At 33.0% G+C, this 23,619-nt stretch overlaps 1 protein-coding gene across 2 annotated transcripts in view; it reads left to right on the top strand.

The window, feature by feature from the left end:
* Positions 1-2,659: 2,659 nt before the first annotated feature.
* LOC143249616 (latrophilin Cirl-like) overlaps positions 2,660-23,619 on the top strand; it is a 118,608-nt gene continuing 97,648 nt past the window's right edge. Inside the window, exon 1 of one of the 2 annotated variants that reach the window (XM_076499759.1) lies at positions 2,660-3,328. The gene's annotated coding sequence lies outside the window, so the exon portion shown is untranslated. The remainder of the gene's footprint in view (positions 3,329-23,619) is intronic. The other variant, XM_076499757.1, reaches the window with a different exon arrangement.

The following is a 23,619-nucleotide window of genomic DNA, read 5'->3' as shown; positions in this document are numbered from 1 at the left end:
GGATGGTAACCACTTTCAGTATAAACTATCAAAATGCGGCTGGTCTCTAATCTAGTTTGTTCTCACACACAGAAAAGAAAATGGATAATATTATTTTACTATCTGCCTGTTATGGTGTTTTTCCTCATTGTTTCTACAACTGCTGCTAGTATTGTATATATAAATAAATGTGTTTGTACACATACACATAAACATGTACGCCTGTGTACACATGTCGGTGATTCATTTTTGTGCGAAATTTAAAGTTATTTCGACAATAATTTGAGTTAAAATGAGCAACAGCCACGAAATACACGCATTGTTTTCCATCATACATATTTCATTAATATACTCAGTCTTTTCTGAAAAATACTCAGAGCCATCAGATATATCAAATGACTGTTTATATTCATATTGTAAAAATGTAATTAGTATAATTTTGTTTTATTTGAGCCTCCGTATTTTCCACGTATTCTTTATTGGAACTTCTTTCGAATGTTGTCGTGTTTGACGTACACAAAAGACTTTTGTAATTAATCGAAGAGATTAAGAAACTCTTATTAATAAAGCAATTTTAGTGAACATAGTTCATTTGATTAACTGATGTTAGTGGAACAGAAATTTTTATTTTTGTTTTGCTCAGCTTACATTTTTTCCAGAGAATTCTATAAAAGTCATGTTTTGTAAGAAAGAAACGCTACAAAAAAAGCTCTAAACTTTATAATCCAGCATGAAAATCTTACATACAATCTTTATTTTATTTAACTCATTAGCGGTAAATTAACACAATAATTTAGAACATTAAATTTGCCAATAAAATACCAGTAATTACCATAACTATATGGATGAATCATTAAATTTTATTTTCACACCAAAATTCAGTTATTACGTTTAAAAAAGTGCAACGTTTAAACCCTTTTCTGAATAAAACTCTTACATAACTTCAATGTAGTTTATGTGTTTTCTTACCTATTATTTATATTTATCTTAATCGAATACCGGTTTTTAATGTTCAAAGTCCGTAAACTCACCGTTGATCCATCAAGCGGCGCTACTTTATAAGCTACAAATACAAATATAAGTATCTATTCTTATTAATTTTTCTTTACAGGAGATCCTCTAATAATCTATTTTCATGAGTCAGCGATCTTTTCTTTGAATTGCTTTTTAACACTGTCACAGGAGGTAAGCTCAAGTTTGACTTTTGTTGGTCACTCAACTAAAACAGGAATATGGTAATTATAAATTCATGTTTCCTAACTATAAATGATATATCCAATGCTTCGAAATACAGTCATTATTGTCTCTTTGTTTCGTGTCTACATGTTGATTTTTAACACCAAAGGATTGGTATTTCCTGACGCGCACCACTTCACAGATTGTAGGTGTATAAATACAAACCTGTTATCCAAGTCTCTCTCAAATATTCCATAAGCTTTTAGACGTTATATACTGATAATACGGTTCAAACTACAGGGTTACAATGCAGCCAGGTGACTTTTGTTATAATGGTTTTCATGCGAAGTATGAAAAGCGGTAATAGCTGGGGAGTGACAAAAACAGAAGTAATGTTTTCTACGTGGTAAGGGAAATCGAATGAGCTGCTGCCTTGATTATCAAAGCCAGCCAGTGGAAAGGTTTACACACTGCTCGAGTCTTGATTTTATTTGGTTATGGTGAGTTACTTACACTTAAAGTGACGTCTATGGCACTTAGTATGCTCAAGACACTTCTTGTATTGAGAATTTCAAGGTAATAATCACGTGTACGCTCAGGCTCATAACCAACATGATCAAATAAATAATTCTTATTTTTGTTTTGAATAAAGGGGAATAAATGTAAAAGAAAACTGAGTTTATTTCAAAATGAGTGGCATTTCTATTGTAATGATTTTGAAAAAAGTTTCAAGTTTGTGACAATAAGTTGGTAGATGGATAAACAGAAAACGAATAAACCGACAAGCGTACAGGTTTAATAAAAATATAAGTAAATAACTAATGAAATAAAAAGACAGGCAAGTAGATATACATAAAGACAGACAGGTAGTTAGATAACAAATTGCGAGTATTCGTTATTTATGAACTTTTGACGTTTTACTTAAAATTATCTTATATTTCAAAATAAAGCTTCTCTCTGAAAGGCAACGAATGTTGAAAACGTCACCTATTCTAATTCCACGACCAGAAAATGCCACATTTTGCCTACTTATAGAATAATAAAAACATATTTACATAAATTAATTAACGAAATAAGATTCATAATATTAATAATTTTAACATATCTGATACGATTGGAATAGTTTAAATATTAAAAACTTCCTCTGATATGTCTTAAGAAATAAGTTTGTGTTTAAAAATCAAAATGTTGATTTCCATAACTTTTATGTTCCATCGTTTATCAACAATCTGTATATTTATAAATGCTATTTTATCTTTATTCTGCACTCCCTTTCACAGCATGAAGCATAACACGTTTCTAATTCTGCATCATTTCTCCGCTGAGACAGCGGTAAGTCTACGGATTTACAACGCTAAAATCAGGGGTTTGAAACCCCTCGGTGGACACAGCAGATAGCCCGATGTGGCTTTGTTATAAGAAAACAAACAAACAAATCTGCATCATCAGTTGTTTTGAAACTCACGATACAGTCTACAGATGGCGCAAGCAAAACCAGAGTTCAGGCAGTCTCGACCAATAAGGGAGGATACCAGGTACCTAACTGACTATTAGACGATTTGCTGGCAAGTGTGTCAGAAAGATCGCTCTCTGCATTCAAGAAAAACATGCTGTTGTCCCGCATGTCAGAAGTATAGTGTTGATAATTGTCCCTGATAAATCAGCTATTCTGACTCAGTAGATTTCATACGTTATTTCTCTTCGAAACAGTATGGTAAATCTGTAGCCCTACAACCCCATTTCTCTCCTGAACAACATGATAAACCTGCTAATCAGAAGTTAGTTTCAGTTTAATCATAATTTCCCCATTAACTAAACGAGTGTTAAGGAATACTTGTAGTAAACAAGTGTTGGTTTAGGCACTTGTTTTATAACTGATATTTTAAGTTAATGATCTGGTATTAATTTACCTTGGCCATAAAGAATATATTTCAAAACGATAACACTAAACTTCTACAACATCAAAAGTCTTATTCACAGACGCATCAACTTGCTCCTGAAGGTTTTGCTTTATCTTTTCAATAACTGATGTAAAAACGTCAAATTTACAACGAACTGGATGATCCTACCGGAAAAGAATGGAACTACGAGTTGAGATTGTGTCAGTATCGTTTTCTCTAGGAGGAAGATAACGTATTCTCTATAAAACAAACGTACTAAAGTCATCATATTGGTAAGTTTATATGCATTATTTATATTAATTTACATACGTATGTTTCACAATATAATTTCTTTATGTTTAGTGTTCGTCGTTTAACTGAATAGTGCTATTAGATAAGTGCACTGAGTAGAAGTATACTTAGTGTCTGTAGAATATAACACTCAAATCGAAACGTGTAATAAATATCGGACTTAATATCAGTTATATCTGTATTTTGCCTAAATGTGTTTAGAGAACTAACAAATTTCTCACTTTTTGTTGATAGACATGGCCATTCAGATTTTAGAATGACATCTGATCAAATATATTTTCCTGAAGTAACGATAGTTTAGGAACTCACATTTTATTACGTTAAAAAAGAATGATAAAAACCGAGCTATTTTATGACAAGTCATTTCAGAGAAACTTCAGCAAAAACTGGCTATGAAATACGAAGTTTTACTTTTGAATACAAAGCACATAAGACTTTGAAGTATATAAATATATATAAACCCATACAAAAAATGTAAGGTATTCAAGTGGCAGCAAAACTACATAACTACAGCGTAAGTGTGTGAAGAAATCACAAAGCTCTAGCAATCACGGGTATCGAAGCCCGAGTTTTAATGTTATAAGCTTTCAGACCTGCCGCTGAGACACCGAAAGGTACTGTAAAAAGATCGAGGCTAACACGAAAGATTTTGTTGAAATTTGAGAAATTGTAAAAAACTTAATACAGTAAATACTAACATAAAATAAACGGCATTACGTTAGGACTGCTATAAAATTCACACAACAAAACATACGATAGAATAACTGTAAATAATGTATTATATTTCAGCTTATGATTCACTAGGTGTTATTGCTTCTATCCTCTGCATCTGTGTGCCTGTTGTTACCCCAATAAATCTGTTTATATTTGGATATTTACGCTTACCATTTTTAAATTTTAATTGGCGTAGTAGAAAAGGAAGGTAGCTAATCGACAGCTACCGATGCCAACTTTTTGAGGCCGCTCTTTCGTGACAGAATAATGGTACTATATAGAGTCTCCAAAATAATATATCTACTGCTTCAGAGTTTGAAGTGTAATTTTATACATGTGTGTGTCTGTCTACTTACGATAATGGGACATGAAATAACAATTTGCATTTTCTCAGTACATTACGCTTCTCAGTAGAAAGCATATGTCCGTTCAGTGGTAAATTTGTGAGACTGTAATTTCAGAATTAGAGGTTTGATCCTCGTGACACTCACAACTCAAATAGCTTATTATGTATTTGCCCACCTGTATATAGAGTAAACTATAAGAATCATCATAGTTTTATAAAACCTTGCATTCCTTTTACATCTGATGTATCACGGTAGTAAGACGCTTAATTTTCAGAAATATCAGTTTATTTATATTATGTCCTTACGGTATAATAACTTTACATGTTTAATATCATTCAACATCACGTCATCAAAATTATGCAAGAAGAAGATCGCGCACCCTAGGTATGAACGTGTGGAAACAAAGCGCACCCTAGGTTTAACCGTGTGGAAACAAACTATCAAATATTTATTACAAGAATTTATAAACATGTGCAGATAATTACATGATCGTAAGGAAGATACATAATGTTGCATGCAAGGACGAGGTCATCCTAACATGATAGACGAAAAAGGTTTACATGTTATTAAAGGCATATTTTACTAACCAGTTGATAGATAAACGTTTAGATGCTTCTATAAGTGAATATTGAAATATCAGATTTATGTATTTGATTTGTTTTTAATATTTCTTGTTTTGCCTATTTTATGTGTATTGACATCAAAATAACGATAAACGTGCATAAATGTTCATGATTTCACAAACATATGAGTTTTCAACAGGACGTGTTAACCCTTAATACGAGTTCACTCAATTGTTTGTGGCTTCACGTGTCAGTAAACAGTGTATGCAGTAATTTCAAAAAAAAAAAATGGATTTTTGTTGCTGTTTGAATCGTTTGTACTTTAATTTGATGGTCTTGATTAAATTCTGCAAAGAAGGAAAGAAATTAAAAACGTTCAAGTTAATTTAGACATCTCAAAGGAATATCTACGGATGTGGATATTTTGCGACTTATCTGTGAAGAAGGAAGCAGGCCTGCCATACGAAGGAAGAGTGATGAAAATATAAGGTTTACAATTAAGGGGAGTCACGTTTGACGGTAGAAGTCAGGGTTGTGGGAATCAGAAGTTAAGCAAATTTCTGGGTATTAGAAACTAAGTTTGATTATATGAGATATTAATATTGTTTCTACAAGGAGCCAAATTTGATAATATGAGAAAGTAAACTTATGGTATGAAGGAACAAAGTTCACTATGTAAGAATTCAAGATGCACGTGGAGTTACATTTAATGACATAAAAAATCAGGATTGTGGGCATATAAAGCCAAATGTAGCAGTATGAGAAATAAAAGTGGATTATATATATCAGAGACCATGTTTCAGATAGTGTAGAATACGGGCAGTTCATTTTCACATTTACACACAACCGTGTACAATGTATTACACAACATTACGCATATTCACAACCGTGTTAATATGATTGTGTATCGTTTCACGCTTTCATTCTTAAACACGATTACGCACATTTACACGTTACACAACCGCGTATATTGTATTACACAACATCACACATACATACAACCGTGTACAATATTAACACGATTGTCTATCGTTTCACACTTTCATTCTTAAGCATGATCACGCATATTTACACATATTTTTCAATATTAAAACTTAAGGGTGCATAATTTCACAGCTGTCCCATTTATTTCACTATTATTTTGAAATCTGTTAAAACTAACCTACTAAAAATCTTTTTAAAACTCGAACTTTTGTCGAAAGGTATATAATATATATATAATGTTTTAAAAATATATACGTACATTAAATATCTTTTTCTCAACGTATCCAGTAAGTAATACTGTGTGAATAAGAAATATTATCATTTGCCTATTTTAAGCGCTGAATATTTCATAATTGTCATCATATGACTATTACAATTGCAAATTTCGACCGTTAAGCTAATTAGCTTAGTTTCTACACCTGTTTTGTTGGTATTGGTACAAAGGGCCTTTCTGAAAGCAGGGAGTAAATAATCAAGTTTCGAACGTTCAATATACGTTTCGTTCAGCGGTTCTGACGTTCAATATACGTTTCGTTTAGCGGAGAGCAGGCTAACGTTTTGTTAGCTGATAAGAATAAGGTTGAATATATATAGCAAATTATGAACCCTATAAATGCACAAGAGAATATTTTCTCTTATTCCCTCATCATATTTCAAGGTTTTCCAAATATTTTAGTTTCTGATATTGTCTGCGAAGGACAGTTTGTCTGTTAAGTATACACAAGTTGTTTGTGTGTTTCTCATATCAAAGCCACCTCGGGCTATCAGTTGTGTCTACCGGTGGGAACCGAATCCCAGATTTTAGCGTTGTAAGTTCAAAGACTTACTGCTGTCCCAGCGGGAGACCACAAGTTATATAAAAATATCAATCACCATTCTATATTAAGATGCATACAAATTATATAAGTGGTATTTAGCTCTTAAAACATAAAATATCTGAATGTTATGATTTGCTTGGTAATATAAATAACTTCCAAAGTCATTTGATCAAGATATCATACCTGGTGTTTTCTTGTTTTTTTCTATTGTTGAACTTTTAATTAAAAGAGTCATTCGAAATGAGAGTCATCCAACTTCGACACTCAAAACTAATTTCATACAGAGTTATATCTCGAGGCTATCGACTCGATTAAAAATTATTTTGAACAGTTGCTCCCAACTCAGACGCTCCCAGCGCATTTCATGCAGAGTTTTGTCGTGAAATTGTCGAAATTGATTTTGAAATAATTCAAAACAAGAACCTCCAGCTAAGACATTGTAAACAAACATCTTGCAGGATTGTAACTTGAAACTGTTGAATTTGATTAAAATTCCTTCAAAACAAAAGCCTCCAGCTCAGACGCTCCCAGTGGATCTCGTGCAAAGTCGTATCTTGATACTGTTGAACTGAATTTCAAAATCGTTCAAACAAGAGTATCAAAATCGGACGCTCGAAACGAATTTCATCCGGATTTATTTCTGGAGGCTATCAACATTTGTATATGGTTGAACATCCTATAGCTTTGTAAATAATTAGAACATTTAAGCGTAACTAATAAAAATATGTATTGTTTTGTTAGAAATTCAACTTAAACAGAGACTACAACGTGTTTTTGTGTGTGTTTTAGCAGTTGATTGTATCAATTTCACGTAAAGCAAGTTTTATTTTCATTTGACTCATCCTAGTCGGTTATGTACCATACTTACCCACAATTGAAACACAGACATTTTTGTGGAAGAATAACTTTAATCATTACAAATTACAAATAAAATTGTTAGCATTATAATAAAAGACTTAAGAAATAATTAAATAAAAATAGAACATTTTTGTTACGTGTGCATGCATCAAAAATATGTGATTGCTTCAGTACAGGACAGCAATCCCTTTGCTAGTACAGCGGTAAATCGACGGACTTACAACGCTGAAATCAGGGGTTCGATTCCCCTCGCTGAGCTCAGCTGGTATCCCGATGTGGCTTTACTATAAAAAAAACACAAACACACAGGCCAGCAAAATGAAAAATTATAACATTTATACGAATGTATACATGGTATACTTTTACATTGTTCTGCTGATGAGGTAATGTATTTCTTGGCGCGTGCATCCACAATAAAAATGTCATATTTTTTACATAGTATACTTGTATATATAGATATATAAGAACCTGCTTTCGTTTTACTTACCCCTGTAGTTAAATTTTCATATTGTTGTCCTGAAATGAAGTAGATTGTTTATATTTGAAATATGCAAATTTAAGATATATACGATATGTATAGTCACATATATCTGGTGGTACAAACTGGAGTCGTTATTACGATATTTGAGAAAACCGCTTTATAAACTCAACATAAAACAGATTCACGCAACCAATCCAACGACGTGATATATTTATTTTAATTTTTGTTAAAGTCTGTTGGCAGTACAGTATCAGATGTTTCCATAATCACAGTGTAATAGGATGAAATTATACAAGTAGATTTGTTTGCTGCTTTTGAATGTCTTGTAAAGCTACTCGAGAACTACTGGGCTGGCTAGCTGTCCATAATGTTAAATCAGAAGGAAGACACCCAATCAACAGAACCCACTGTCAAATCTAGGACTACTTTTTGTCAACCAATAGTGGAATCGACCGTACATTATAACACCTACACAGCTGCAAAGGCAAGCATGTTTGGGGAACGTTGAAGTACAACCAGTTTTGCTTACGGTTGTTGAAACGTACGTTGATTTGGTGCTTATGGATTGCAAGTGTACTTTAAACGCAATACGTTGTTAAAAATACTTCCTGTTAAATTCATTCAAACCTTTGGAAAGTTTTAGACAAACTTTCGAATGAGTCGGAGTGTGGTATCTATACTGTATGTTATCACTAGAGACAATGAAAGTGTTAATGATTAATATGTTCACATTATATACTGTGTTACTATTTATTGATAACTTCGTAATAGCTTTTAGTACACAGTATTAAGCTTTGTTTAGTATGTTGTGCATTATGAATAAGTCATTACTATAACCTATTTCAACTTTATTACGACATAGAGTGCATTTCATGCCGTTTGTTATTTTGTTAACACACAACTGAAAGCTGAAAGCCACTTGTAGTTGCTTATTATTTTTATATTTAGTTTTGCATATAAAGCTGTAACTACTTTTAAGTTATAAGCAATTTAATAATTTAAATGCCATCGAGTCGTTCGACACAAAATATAATACCTTTTGTGTTTAAATGTCTATAAAATACATGAAATGCAATATATCGTGACCAAGGTCTGTAATAAAAGATATTTTAATTTATTATATTTTATGCTCAGCAAAACTTAGTACCTTTATATAGTTCAATATGTATTTCTTTTTTATTGAATCTACCCAGTGGCACAGCGGTATGTCTACGGACTCACAGCGTTAGAAACGGGTTTCGATAAGCGTCGTGGACGGAACACTGATAATCCATTTTGTAACTTTGTGAATTCTCAACAAACGATCTTGTAATATAGAAAAGAGCTTTCGCTTTATTACTAAAGAATAAAAACTATAATTATTAGAACGTGTTGGGTTTGCCTGATGTATTTTCTTTGTTAACAGATCATTCATATGTAATAATAACTTATATAGTTGCTCACTGTTACATGTTTGTAAGCTATCGATATATCGAGAAAAAATAGCAAATACAAACATATTACTAAGAGACTTCCATGCATGTTTTGCTTGACATGGACACATTCTAGAAGCTTACTTTTAGTTTTTTTTTCCATTTCCTTTTTGGTCATTAAATGTCCGTCTGGTATATTGACCGTTAAGGAAAGATTCCAGGCCACTGGAGAAGATATATGTTGTGTCACCGTTTTGTTTTGGCCAAACGCCAAATAATTACAGTCTCACACAGCTTTAAAGGTGACAAAACAGAAGTGTGCATTGAAATCATTAATCAGTTACGTTTGCACAAACAGGCCTGATGAGTTACTGACTAGTATTTGAAAAACTCGTTAAGTATCTTAACTGGTTGCAGGCGAAGAATGTGACTCAAGTGCTTTAAGCAACAACCTAATGTCTTATCCTGTTATAAGGCAAGTTTATGCATTTTTATTACAGATGAATAAATAAAAGATATTCTGCAATGTTTGTTAGAAATCACACTTAAATGAAATATTGAGGTGAATGTAGATAAGGCCTAACGGTTAGTGAACTTAGACTGGGAATCAAATGGCTCGTGGTTTACGTTTCGTTGTCACAAAAATGTGCTCCTCAGTTTTGAAATTGAAAAAAAAAGCACTATTTGGTGAAATAAGAGTTACCAGGTGTTGGGCAGATGGTGTTTACTGGCTGCTCTCCTTATAGTGTATCATTTCAAAACTACAGACGGCTGTGCGTAGACAGATCTTGTGAAGTTTTGTGCGAAAATTTAAAACAGACAAATAATAACATCAACAAAACAGAATCTGTTGAACCTTTAATTCAACATTGCTAGATACCACATTTAGTTTCCCACATTCACGTGGTAACTAATGATAATTACCAAATAAATACGGTAAAATATAGTGCGTTTCATGTATTACGTGCTTGACTTCATTAGGAATTAAACTAAATATATATATATATATCAAGATACACCATTAATTATTCTACATATTTCTATTTCGTGTTTATGGTAAAGCTACTAAAGCTGTTTACCAACATCCTTAATTTAGAACTACTAACCAGAGCAAAGATGACCGCTCAATAGCACTCTATCACCACTATGAATGTTGAGGAATTGTCTGACAGTACTCTTATAACGCCTGGATTCGAACACGGCTCGGTATCTCCGAAATTAAACGTGTTACCATAGCATAAACTTATGTCTTTTTTTTTAAAAGCAATGTGACACACACATAGAAAAAAAGTATTTAAGGAAATATTTTCTTGTTTAATTATTTCGATAAATTTTAAGAAATATGCCAGTAAATGTTCTATACAGAGGGTCTAATACGTTACATTAAACTAATTTTGATGCTTCATAATTTCGTTACGGTCCATATCTCCCTGGCAGACCACTTTCTATCTGACAACTGTAGGTGCTACGCCGTTAGGCTGTTATGCCCAAATAACACCCCTCCATCCTGCTGCTTTCCATAATCCATCTAGCATACAAGAATAACGATTTTCTAGAACCAACTCCAACAATTGTTTGTTTGTTTTGAATTTCGCACAAAGCAACTTGAGGGCTACCTGTGCTAGCCGTCCCTAATTTAGCAGTGTAAGACTAGAGGGAAGGCCGCTCATGGGCTACTCTTTTACCAACGAATTGTGGGATTGACTGCCAAATTATAACGCCCCCACGGCTGAAAGAGCACGCGTGTTTGGCGCGACGGGGATGCGAACTCGCGACCCTCAGATTACGAGTCGCACGTCTTAACACGCTTAGCCATTCCGGGCCCCCAACTCCAACATTCTGATTATACAAAAACTCATAGAAGCTGAGTCCCTCGACTTAACCTATATACACAAGCATGGAATAAAATTAATGCTTCTTTAATTCTCCAGCTGTTTAAGATATGTGAAACTTGAATTGACTTACGCACTATAAAATATAACAGTACAAATAAACGCACAATTGAATATAATTCTCACGACCACTACCAGGTAGTCAAAACTCAAGGATTTAAAAATATTGTATGTTAAAGTATTTACATGCTCAAAATTTTCATCTTTAGGTTCAAACTGAAATTCTTCTTTAAAACCTCATATGTATTTTCCACCATATCGTGTTCTGACTTCTATTCAAACTTCCAAGTGTTTGTTTTGCAAGTTAAAAGGTTTTTAGTCTAACACTTTAAAAATATCAACAAATTACTTGAAGCTGTGTAATTACTGTTCGAATTCTTTGCAGATATTTGGAGTTTAGAATTATCATAAATTATTAAACAAATTAATTTTTTTTTTACTTTTTGAGTAAAACGTTTACAGTGTGTTTTGCAAACCAACGGACTCAACGTCAAAGTATGCAGTCCACTAGATCAAGCTCGGCCCCAAGGGATTTAGCAAAATCATGGTATTAACCTGGTATGAGAAAATCTACTGCTAGTCAGTAAACTATGAAACGTTTTAAAACTGTGATAAAAGGGAGATTTTTATATTATATATTCATCCCATATTTTCATGGATTTGCTCTTACTTTCAGTTTAATAAACAAAGGGTTACAAATGATTGTACACGTTTAAGGTAAAATATATTGTACAGAAAGATACGGGTATGCACTTAAATAATATTCGCTTGTTGTTTTCAGTCTATTTTACAGATAATTTCCCCATATACTAAACACAATTACAGAAGCATCAGCTCTAGACTTTCTTTAATAATTTCTCTAAATGATCATTAAGAGGGATAATATATGAGAAATTTAGACATTAAACCACACCAGTGGCGTTAGATCTAAAAAATGCGGCCCTCGATGAAAATGTTCCGCCCGACGAATCTAGCACTTCGTTTAGTGCAAAATCAAAATGAGCGAGGACTTTCTCTTGCCTGAAGAAATACATGCTAATGATATCATAATCTTCCAAACGCGGGAAGGATAAGCTATACAGCGTATTCAGGTATCTTAGTCCAGTAGCTTAGTTACTGAGGAGACTGTATTTTCTTGAATGGGTCATCCACTGCTCCTTTTACAAAATAATAATCTTGTGTTCTCAAATTTCTTATACCATTGCTTAACTGTATTAAAACTTGGGCCATGAATTGATGAAATAGAATAACATTGAGTATTTTCAGACAGACCAAGATATTCTTATTGCATGTATTTATCGTTCTTATATTGAAAATAATTACGATTGAAAATGTGTACAACCATTTATAGAAACACTGTATTTGAACGATGCTTGATTTCTGTCTCTATCTAACACACATCTGTGTATAGATTTCTTCTATTGGTAAAGTCAGTCATGCCCCTATCTTAGATACGCTGTGAATTAATACACTTCTAAAGCATGAGTTGTAGATTGATTTATTACCAAACAGACAACTGGGTAAGAACTGTTATTTAAGGAACTGTGTGTATGTGTGTGCTTGTTGCTTGAGAAATTGCTCTGAAAACTACTGCATACCTTCAGGTAATTATAATGAAAGATACTTCAATGAAATTTAACAGAATAAATTAGCTAAACAATAAGGAGTTTATTGCAATTAATGTGTATTTTTAAGTGAAGAACTTAAGCCATCTTCATAATTTTCAGTTACTTCGTGAGTTTCTGCATTGCATTCAAAACGTTTCGTGACAACTTCGAATAACAAATTCATAATAATATGAAGTTTAATTATATCTGATGCATTTAAAAGACAGATTATAGAATAAAACGAAGAGACGTCTGTGTTATGACAAAACAAAGTAATTTATTTAAGGTTACAAATTGAAGGATTTTGAACTATTGTTATGATATGCATGGTCGTTATGAGTGTGTGTGTGTTTTTCTTATTGCAAAGCCACATCAGGCTATCTGTAAATCCAAAGACATACCGCTGTACTAGCGAAGGCGGTCGTTATGAAAAATCTATTACATATTATTTGTCATATTACCCACTTCTTTTCGTAATTTTGAATTTTTATTTAATTTAATAAACACTAAAGCCTCTTTCACCAGCTAGTTTCAGTTATAAGCGTAAACGATATGTGAGTGGGTTTTATTCTGAATATAAAATATCTGGATCTTTTGTGATTTAAGTTATCGTTTAGATTACATAACACACTTCATTACTAAATAGTATAAAAAAAGCTTTACTTAATATCTTTAACTCATATAGTCTAACACAGTCAACGTTACAACTTTTCAGAACTATTAGACTTAGAAGGAAAGCGTAGGTCATAACTTTAATATTTTTGTTGTGAAAATAACCATTCAATTAGTGCATTAACTGATCAATGCACTTTTTAGCCAAATCTTAAACCAACTTATATTTTTCTTTTTTCAAATAATAAAACCTGCTATTTTTGTGATTTCTGGAGTTTAACTCCACTCTTTTAGAGTGACAGTTTTTCTATTAAACCTCTGCTATTCTTACAACAAGACCTGTTCTTCGATAATTCCAGTTCTAAAGAATCAAAGTCGTCTATATTTTCAGACTTCCTTTTGTAGAAGTTCTTTACTGAGAGCTTCATACCTGTAGCTTAATTATACATCACCTATCTAAATGTCAGTATTCTAGAGTGTTTCTCTCTTCTCGTTTTTTTATTTTTATTTTCTTGTCACGGACACCTTTAGGGTTGCCGCTACAAAAATACGCCAAATGACATAACGTGTAGTTTTGTCTGCTAAGATCAGGTGAATGATACAGTTTTATAATGTCGTCTGGGATTTATGATTTTACGAATTTGTACATGATGGCCTTTAGAGTGAAGGTAGGAAAATGAAATGGAACTTTGGTCCAACTTTTATTACATCCAAATGTCTGCGTGTTTCTTTGATCTGGATAACGTGAGTTTGATCTCGGCCCCATCACCATTACTTATATATTAACAACAATTATGAATCCCCTATTATTAAGGACATAGTTTACCAATGTGTCTTTACTTTCCTAAAAAAAAAACTTTCATAGAGTTGACAACTAAGAACTTGGATGTCATGACCACGATTTAGTCCATTATTGCAGGTATATTCAAACAGACGTGTTTCTACTTTGCTGATGAATGTATGGTCTACGTAAGAAGATTTAGAAGAGAACAGTACAGCGTAGAGAAACCCTCTGGTGACTATGTAATATGTCATGGTAGAATAAGCCATCCAGAAAATTTTCACCTAGCTTATACTTCATGGCAGCATAAAAATGTTACTGACGAAATGTACCATTTTACGCAGAAACAAAAATAAAGAACAACCGACGATGATGAGACTGAAAACCACTCTTGATTTTCCACCAAATGTGGACCAGGCATCCTCAGTTATGATGATTCCAGCAGGAGAATACTAATTATACATTATCAAACAACTTTGTTGAATAGAGTGAAACAGCAATACATTTGTCCACTTCAAGAGGGCTTTATTTTTTAAGCGAAGTTCAAGGTGAGTTTCAGATACAATAGACAACTCCTTGTCAATCACATATGTTGTTGAGACACTTACGGACAATCTAATTGGGATGATCGTACCATTGTAAACACATATGAGAATTACGATCTTTCATTTACAAGTCTTTGTTTAATGACTAATCCCCACATTGATAGATACATAAAATTATTTTTCCTAAACGTTTGACAGTAGAGATAGTGTGGAAAATGTTCAAGGCTTTAGAATTGTATATTTCTCATGTTTTGAATAATGTTAATCATTTTTGTCAAATTCTTCTTTTCGTCTTATTTGCTTTAAAATATACATATAGCAGACACGATACTTCAATCGCTCTCGATTTAGATAGATATGTAATTTGAATATTATGATAGTAAATGGAACTAATGTAACGCAGCTTCTCTAATTTAACTAACTATCATGTAATTATGGATAATAAGAATTTATGTCTAGCAGTAGTCTGTAATTAAGTGGTTTATCATATTAAATAATACAGTGTTATTACTGTACATGTGCTGATGTTTAAAGTACAACATAAAGAGAGATTCGGAGTGGAGATTAATTAGTACAGAAAGTATGCTCTTACTGAATGGAGGAGATCCTAAATATATAATGTATGAATGTACTTTTAAACTTGATCGGCCTGTGCATGAACTGATGTGACAGTTTATAGCACCTTTAACACCTGCTGATATAGTGTGACTTAGCTTTGTCAAAGATCAACATGGCTGGGAGGATCTTGGCAGAGAAAATACGTAGTGTCAAACTAGCTAGCTATACTATATACTATTGTTATAAGTGTGGTTCTTTTGATTAATAAGTATGAATAGTTTTTCGCTAAAGAGACTAACTGGTCGACTAGAGTCCTAAAGGAAGCTGTCGTTGCAATTTGTTAATTCACTAGTTTATTGGATGACTGAAAAACAGTTGAAACTTAAGTTAAGAACCCATTATGTGTGAGATTAATATAGTTAATGGTCATTTTTCACGAATCTGAATAGAATGATTAAAAAGCGTATTCATCATATAAGAAATCAAAGTAGCAGTACTCTATTTAATTGCTGTGAGGACTGTCTCTTAAAAGTCTCTTCTGTCTGATCATGGTACATTGCAAAAACAGGGCAAAATTACAATTTTCTATTGTTGATGCTGTTGAACATACCTTATTAGTGATACTGATATTATAAAGTGTCACTGATCAAATGCTTGTCTTTTCTTTTTTCATGAATGAAATGTTTGTCGATGGATATATATCCTATCCAATAGTCTGTAAGTTCGTTACGTACATCCAGAGTCAGAAGGAGCAGCCTTACTTTGAAATTAAATTGGGCAACATGGAAACATGATGGACATATTCAACATCAATGCTCAGTTAGACTTTAAAGAATGCATGAATCTTCCTAGTCGTGTAACTCAAAGAAATTAATAGGTGTACTTAACACCATGAACCTTATAGAGCATCCATCTTTAAAAACACTCCCTAATCAACATATTATACTCTACATTTCATTTAACTACAGTATTATTTTAAGCCTAATAATATCAGTGAGTTTACGATCACAGAAGTTATTTTGTATTTGTTTAATGAAATTATTTTTGTTATTTCTGAGTACAAAGCAGTACAATGGGCTAACTCTACCCTGTCCACCACGAATATAAAAACCCGAGTTTTTTTCAGTTGTAAGGGTGCTTAATTGTTACTGAGACACTGAGGGGCAATAATAAGGTTATTGTAGCCTTATTGTAACTAATAAATTAAACTAAAAATACATATCTTATATTTCTTTAAACCAAAGCTATTGTATTGAAATATTTTGTCTAAGTCCAAAGAATTTTAAAATGATTTTCATCATGTAAAGAATGTATTGAGTCGTGACCCATCAACCATATATTATTTCAAGTGAAATTTCTTCGAAATATGTCTAATAAAGGTATCAAACAACTATGTAATACAAGACCTAGAAATACCTTTAATTTGATTGTGTCAAAGAAAAATATTCTATCAATATTTTCCACAGACTCCAACAGTAACAAACATATGACACAGTCGAGACGACAACAAATACTTAATACCTGAACGTTTCGAAATATACATATTCCATCTTCATTAAGCTGTAATTAACAAAATAAATATAAGTAAAAATTTAATTTATAAACTTCCAACTTATTATAAAAAGGAATTAAAAAACAAAACAGTAAATGAATTAAAAACAATAATATATACATATGTGGCGCTACAACAAATTATTCACAACAGATCCAATTGTGTAAAGCTGTGTTGTTATTTAAAATTGGGAGTTCATTTATAATAGATAAAGTTTCTTCAATCAAAACTTCATTATTTGATGAGCCAGATAAGTTGACTTTCAAATGTTTAATCAAGACGCAATGTTGACTATTTCCACTGTGCATCCGTAGTGTGTTATTTGAAATACTTGAGAGCTACTTTCCAGTTCTGCTTCATACCACCGTATGTTTCCACGTTAGTAAGTGTAATTTTCATATAGCTCAGCAAACGAGTGTATCCATACGTGAATCTGGAACGCGTAGGTGGCCTGGCATGGCCAGGTGTTTATGGCACTTGACTCGTAATCTTAGGGTCGAGGGTTCGAATCCTTGTCACGCTAAACATGTTCGCCCTTTCAGCCGTGGGAGCGTTATAATGTGACGTTCAATCCCATTATTCGTGGTAAAAGAGTAGCCCAAGAGTTGGCAGTGGGTGGTGATGACTTGCAGCCTTCCCTCTAGTCTTAAAATGCTAAATTAGGGACAGCTAGCGCATACAGCCCTCGTTTAGCTTTGCCCGAAAATTCAAAACAAACAAACAAATGCGTACATGTAGATATTTTTTTAGACCTGAATAAATTTTCAATCTTCAAATAATTTTTATGGATAAAAAGTGTTAATTATTTTTATAACCTGTAACTTTAGTGGGAATTATTGTTCACCTAAAAAAAAAAAAAAACGGCAGTCTTACCAGTAAATGATTTTTTGGGTTTCAGTTTTGTTTGCAATGGTTTCATGTGTTGTGGGTTGAATAAAATGGAAGGGATAACTTACTGTTATATTCTGTAAGGTGTTTATTTCGGCATGAAGAGATAGATAGTCAGAACTGATGCTATGTATTGTATTGTGAAGACTGAAAAATGTTATGTTTAAATGAAGCCAGAATAAAATGATTTTTTACGATAACTAGATGTTGTAAACTGGTTAACTAATCTATTGATTTGGGTATCAAGAAAAGTCAGCTTACCATTTTCTTCAGTTTTACAAGTAAACTTAATGTTATGTTCCATCGAGTTTAAATAATCTAAGATTTGTTAATGATCTTCGAGCTTCAGAGTAGCCCAGCATGGCCAGGTGGGTAAAGTCGTTCACCTCGTAATCTGAGGGTCGTGGGTTCGAATCCCCGTCGCACCAAACATGCTCGCCCTTTCAGCCGTAGGGGCGTTATAAAGTCACGGTCAGTCCCACTATTCGTTGGTAAGAGAGTAGCCCAAGAGTTGGCGGTGAAGGGTGATGACTAGCTTCCTTTCCTCTAGTCTTATCCTGCTAAATTAGAGACGGCTTGTGCAGATAGCCTTAGCTTTGCGCGAAATTCCTAAGCCAAACCGGTTCGTTAAGTGTCTTCAAAAACATAATTGATAAGTAAAGTCGGTTTATATTCATGCAGTGTGTCTGGCCAAGAACTTTGAGAGTGATAGAGAAATATGTTTGAAACAGTCGGTGTGAAAGGTGACCTTATTGTTACACCATGTTTTGTTTTTTAATTTGTTTCACTCTTTATTGTGTATCTTAATTCATTTTGCATAAAAGTAGGAATTTAAAAATTCAGAAGTCATCGTATCTAATGTTTTACCTTGTTTAATACAGCTTACTGAAGATGGAATACTTATCTGTTGTTGTCTGAAATATAAAAAAAATTCTACCTAATTATCTAAATGTGTGAAAGAGAACTTTTATAATTTCAACAGCAATTAAAGTTTACTTGCTGTGCAAGAATTAGTGACATGCTAGAAAGGCTTAGCAATGCGTAGAAAATAAAAATAAAAACAATACTTTTAAATATTTTAAACATAAATTTCCTCATCTTTTTAATTAATTAATTAAGTTAAATTTATTTTTATTAATTAATTAAACTCAGTCACGTAAGAGATTAAACACATCATGAAAATGAAACAGGCTAATGTGTTTTGTGATGCAATCTGTACGAATTATAACCAATGGTCTTTGTATAAGTGCAATCATCTACATGTCATGAGCAGACAGCTTTGTAGTTTATAGTCTCTTACTCCGGAGGAGAGGGGTAAGTTTACGAATTATAAAGCTAAGATCCAGGGTTCAATTCCCCGTAGTGAACAATGGACAGCTAGATCAATATGTGGCTTTCCATTAAAACAAACATATGCTTAACTATATACATAAATAGTTCATTTTAAAAAAATCTATATACTTCCCTTTAATTAATTATAATTATTTATGAGTTAAAGTAATACAGAGTGCCAAACAATGTCTGCTGTGTCCTGTGCAGACGACGTCTTTCGCCCGGTACCAGAACTCATCATGTCGTCTGGAACAGATACAGTTCTGTTTGAATCAAATTTCGAATACAACAATTTTGTCAAGCTGGTGAAGTGAAACTTTTATCAGCTTGTTATGAGTTAATTACCAATCAGAATAAGGGTAATGACTCATAATACATTATTATTTATTTATTTTAACACAAGTTTTTCATATTGTTTACTTTTACTTACATTAAATTTTCCCATCAATCAGAAGAACTAACAAACCAGCAAACTAATTTTATTATTCTCGGTGCGAGTCAAGCAACGAGAATCAACGGAAGTGGACTATATTGGTAATTCTATGAACTTGTTAATGAAAGTGAAAAAGAATACATAACAATACGTGAAACACTGTTTCTGCTATATCCACTACCTACGAGGCCTTTCATTCAGTATCAGAACTCATTAATCTGGATAGCATAAATACCCGTTTAATTAGCAAGCTGCTTAAGGTATGTAACGACTGAATGGATATTTCATGGAAGCAACTAGTACGCACGTGCTTTATGTAGCTTTACCACACGGAGTTCGTTTTTGTTTATGTTGCATCCTGTTTCTTGGGACATGTGAACGGTTTTTGCCATGCACCTTTGTGTTTAAAGATTCTCATCTGTTACAGAATGATGCACTTTCACTACCACAATCTTCATAAAGATTACTTCGAGTCTCTTTTTGAGTGATCCAAATCCTAAAAGATGATGAATTTTCCTTTGTTTTTTAGTGTTGTCAAGTACATGATATATCTTCATTATGGAAAATTCAAATCCCCGATCAAGACATACATATAATGTGAGTGCATGGATATGTTGTGTTCAAAATGGATGTTAGATATGCTTCCCAAACATTATATTACTCGACGTTATTACTGTTTATACAGTGAACGGTTAATTAGACAATTCGTTAGTAAAAGAGTAACTCAAGAGTTGGGTGTAGATGGTGATGAATACCTAGCTGGCTTTCGTCTAGCCTTTAACTGCAAAGTTAAGGATAGCTACAGTCCTCATGTAGCTTCGGACGAAATTCAAACCAAAACAAACATCATTGTTGGTTTGCATATTCAAAGTCGTTTCATATGAAGTGCTCAAACCTATGCCTAACTTTTGTCCTATTATATTTCGGCCTTTAATATATATGAAAATATCAATTCTTTTTTTCAGTTTATTTCTTTACTGACTTTATGATGTGCACATTTTTATAAGATACTGTATTCTGGTTATTGCATTTTAATTATATGTAAAGTTTCACTGTAGTTCTTTGTTTTATTTTTTTCTATAATTCAAGTAGTTACGGCTCTCGAATAAGGGTCGCTGGTGCAAATCTCGATTCTACCAAACGTGCTCCCTTATGCAGCCATGATGGCATTCAAATATTACGGTCAATCCCACTATTTATTAGTAAAAGAGTAGCCCAAGAGTTGGCGGTAGACAGTGGTGAGTAGCTGTCTTCCCTCTAAGCTTTCACTGCTAATTAGGTACTGTTAGTGCAAATAGCCCTCGTGTATCTTGGTGCAAAATACAAAAACTAACAAACAAATTACACAAAACCAAACATTAATCAAACCAGCTTACCTGCCCTAAAGTCCAGAATATCTTATAATTGCAATACAGGAGAAATGAAGAGGTCTACCTTATAAGAATCTGACCCCCCAAGGTCGCTAATGATCGAAATCCCAATTCTGAGAAAGAAAAATGATTCAACAATGATGTGAAATAACTAATTAAATTTACCAGATGATTTTAAGTTGGCTAATGTAATAAAAATTGTCACAATAACTTAAGGCCTGTTCAACTTACATCAATGGTGAGAAAATTCCTGAAGGTTTGATAAAAGATGTTTTCCAAAGTTATCCAACAAACTTTAAATTGTATTATTTGACAAATAAGCATTTGACAAAATGCCACATAAAAGGCTTGTTAAAAATTGTTCTGTAGGACTTGAGAGGGGGGTGACTAACTGGATAGAAAACTGGCTGGATAAAATAAAGGGTTATTGTAAATAGAGTTCGGTCAAACAGAATTAGTACCACAAATGGGGAAACTGAGGGCTCAATGTTAGAGTCTTTGCTCTTTTTAATTCACAGCAATCATGAAGATGAAGGAATAGTCCATAAAATATTTAAGTTTTACTGATGATACTGAGGTATTGGATGTTGCTGACTGTAAGGAGGATATTGCTGACTGTGAGGAGGATGTTGCTGCTTTAGAAAAGAAAATGTGTTATTTGGTGAGTTGAGGGAATAAATGCAGGTGGCTTTTAATTGTGATGTATGCAAGCTAATGCATGTTGAATATCATAATTTAAACTATGAATATAATCTTGATGGTAAGTAATAACAGTGTTACAGAAGAAAATGATCTTGGTGGCTCAGTTTACCAGTCTCTTAAGTTGTCCAAGCGCCCCTCTAGTGACACAACGCTATATCTGTAGACTTGTACCACTGAAAACTGGGTTTCGATACTCGTGGTGGGCAGAGCAGAGATAGCCCTCTCTGTATCTTTGTGTTTAATAATGAACAAAGCTATTCAAGCAGTTTGGTGTTGCTCATGGCAGAATAAATAGAATTTTTAGGTTTTTACATACAGAAGTATTTAATACGTGTCTAAGAAGGTTATACTTTCATCACATGGGTCGTTGGACAGACCACGTTTGGAGTATTGTTTTATATTTTAGTATCGTAGAAGTTTTATTTTTCTTACGGGGAAGTTGGCCTTTGGTGTGTGTTGCCTCAGATGTTGTGGATACGATATATTTAAGGGAGTTTAAGACAAGGATTTATGAATACCTGAATAATAAAAATTGATTCTGAGTGGTTTATTTTTATTTTAAAGTTTAGTTTAGTGGATAGGACACCCCAGGTGGATCAGATGGATCCTTATTTCCTAAATTATTTCTCGGTATATGTAAGTGTGTGTAACTTGTAAATGTTATTTTGATTTTATTATTTTGTATTTTATGTGTGTGTATCTTAAGAAATTGGTACAGTCAATGATAGTGAATAAACATGGTAGTTTAATTGGTTAATAGACTTTAATTGTGAATTTGTTTTTGATGAGCTTGATAGTAAGAGGTGAATAGTAGTGATTTTATCAAATATAAGAACTTAATTCCAAAGTATTAAAATACACGAATATTTCTAACCGCCGTGGTGGTTAATTAAAGTTTCAAGAGTCAATAGAACGAACAATGGCTCCTATATTATTTGCAAAGACATACCTTATAATTTAATACTATTGCTTTTGAAAATAAAAGTATATTACTTATTCCAGTTTATCGTTTAAATCACGCTTATATTATTTTCAGAAGCTCAATAGGGAGTGCATAAAATCAGTATCTTGGGTGTGTTGCTTCTGAGTCACAGATACTGAGCTTAGATTATCAGAAAAGTGGATAGAAGTTCACTAATATGACATTCATATGGGAATGATATCGTGTTTTTTTTAATTAAGTTTTGTTAGTGAACTAATTCTGTGAAGTTTGGGAACGTATTTACATGCTACGACGTCTAGAATAATGGGAGAATTAACTTTCATAAGTGAAGTGTTTTTGTATAATGTCATGTGTTTATGTATTGTGAAGTCTAAAATGAAGAAAATACTCGAAAGCAACTGTGAGATTCCTGTGAAGATAAACTTCCGTAGCAGTCAGTTTTCTCAATAAATTAGTTTACGTCGAACGTGATTCCAGGCGTTTCTTCCACCTGGGTCGCGTACACTTGGTCTCGCTACCTTCACCATTACTTGCATTTATTAACTATTCAATCACTTGCTGGCTACGTTCGTAAACCATCTGTTATTGCAGGAGATAACTTAAAGGTATACACGATTCAAGTGGAGGAAAATCTCAGACAGCTGGATTCACATTCAAAATAAATAGTGTTATATTGAGACCTGTATCTCCAGATAAAGAATATCACAACCTTACAGATAGAGCCCCGTTTCAGTTTATTTATGAACTATTTAAAGCAACTTGAGTTATTATATTATTCAGATAACTTGTATGACGCCATACTTTATGTAAACTGTGTAATAACCACAGAAACTACTTTTTGTGAGGAAGTAAAGTTTTAAAGCGTTGTATAAAAACGATA

This window comes from Tachypleus tridentatus, chromosome 4, assembly GCF_004210375.1.
Source record: "Tachypleus tridentatus isolate NWPU-2018 chromosome 4, ASM421037v1, whole genome shotgun sequence".
NCBI classification, from domain to species: domain Eukaryota; kingdom Metazoa; phylum Arthropoda; class Merostomata; order Xiphosura; family Limulidae; genus Tachypleus; species Tachypleus tridentatus.
The sequence above is the reverse complement of the archived record's forward strand: the minus strand, read 5'-3'. Positions and strand labels throughout refer to the sequence as shown.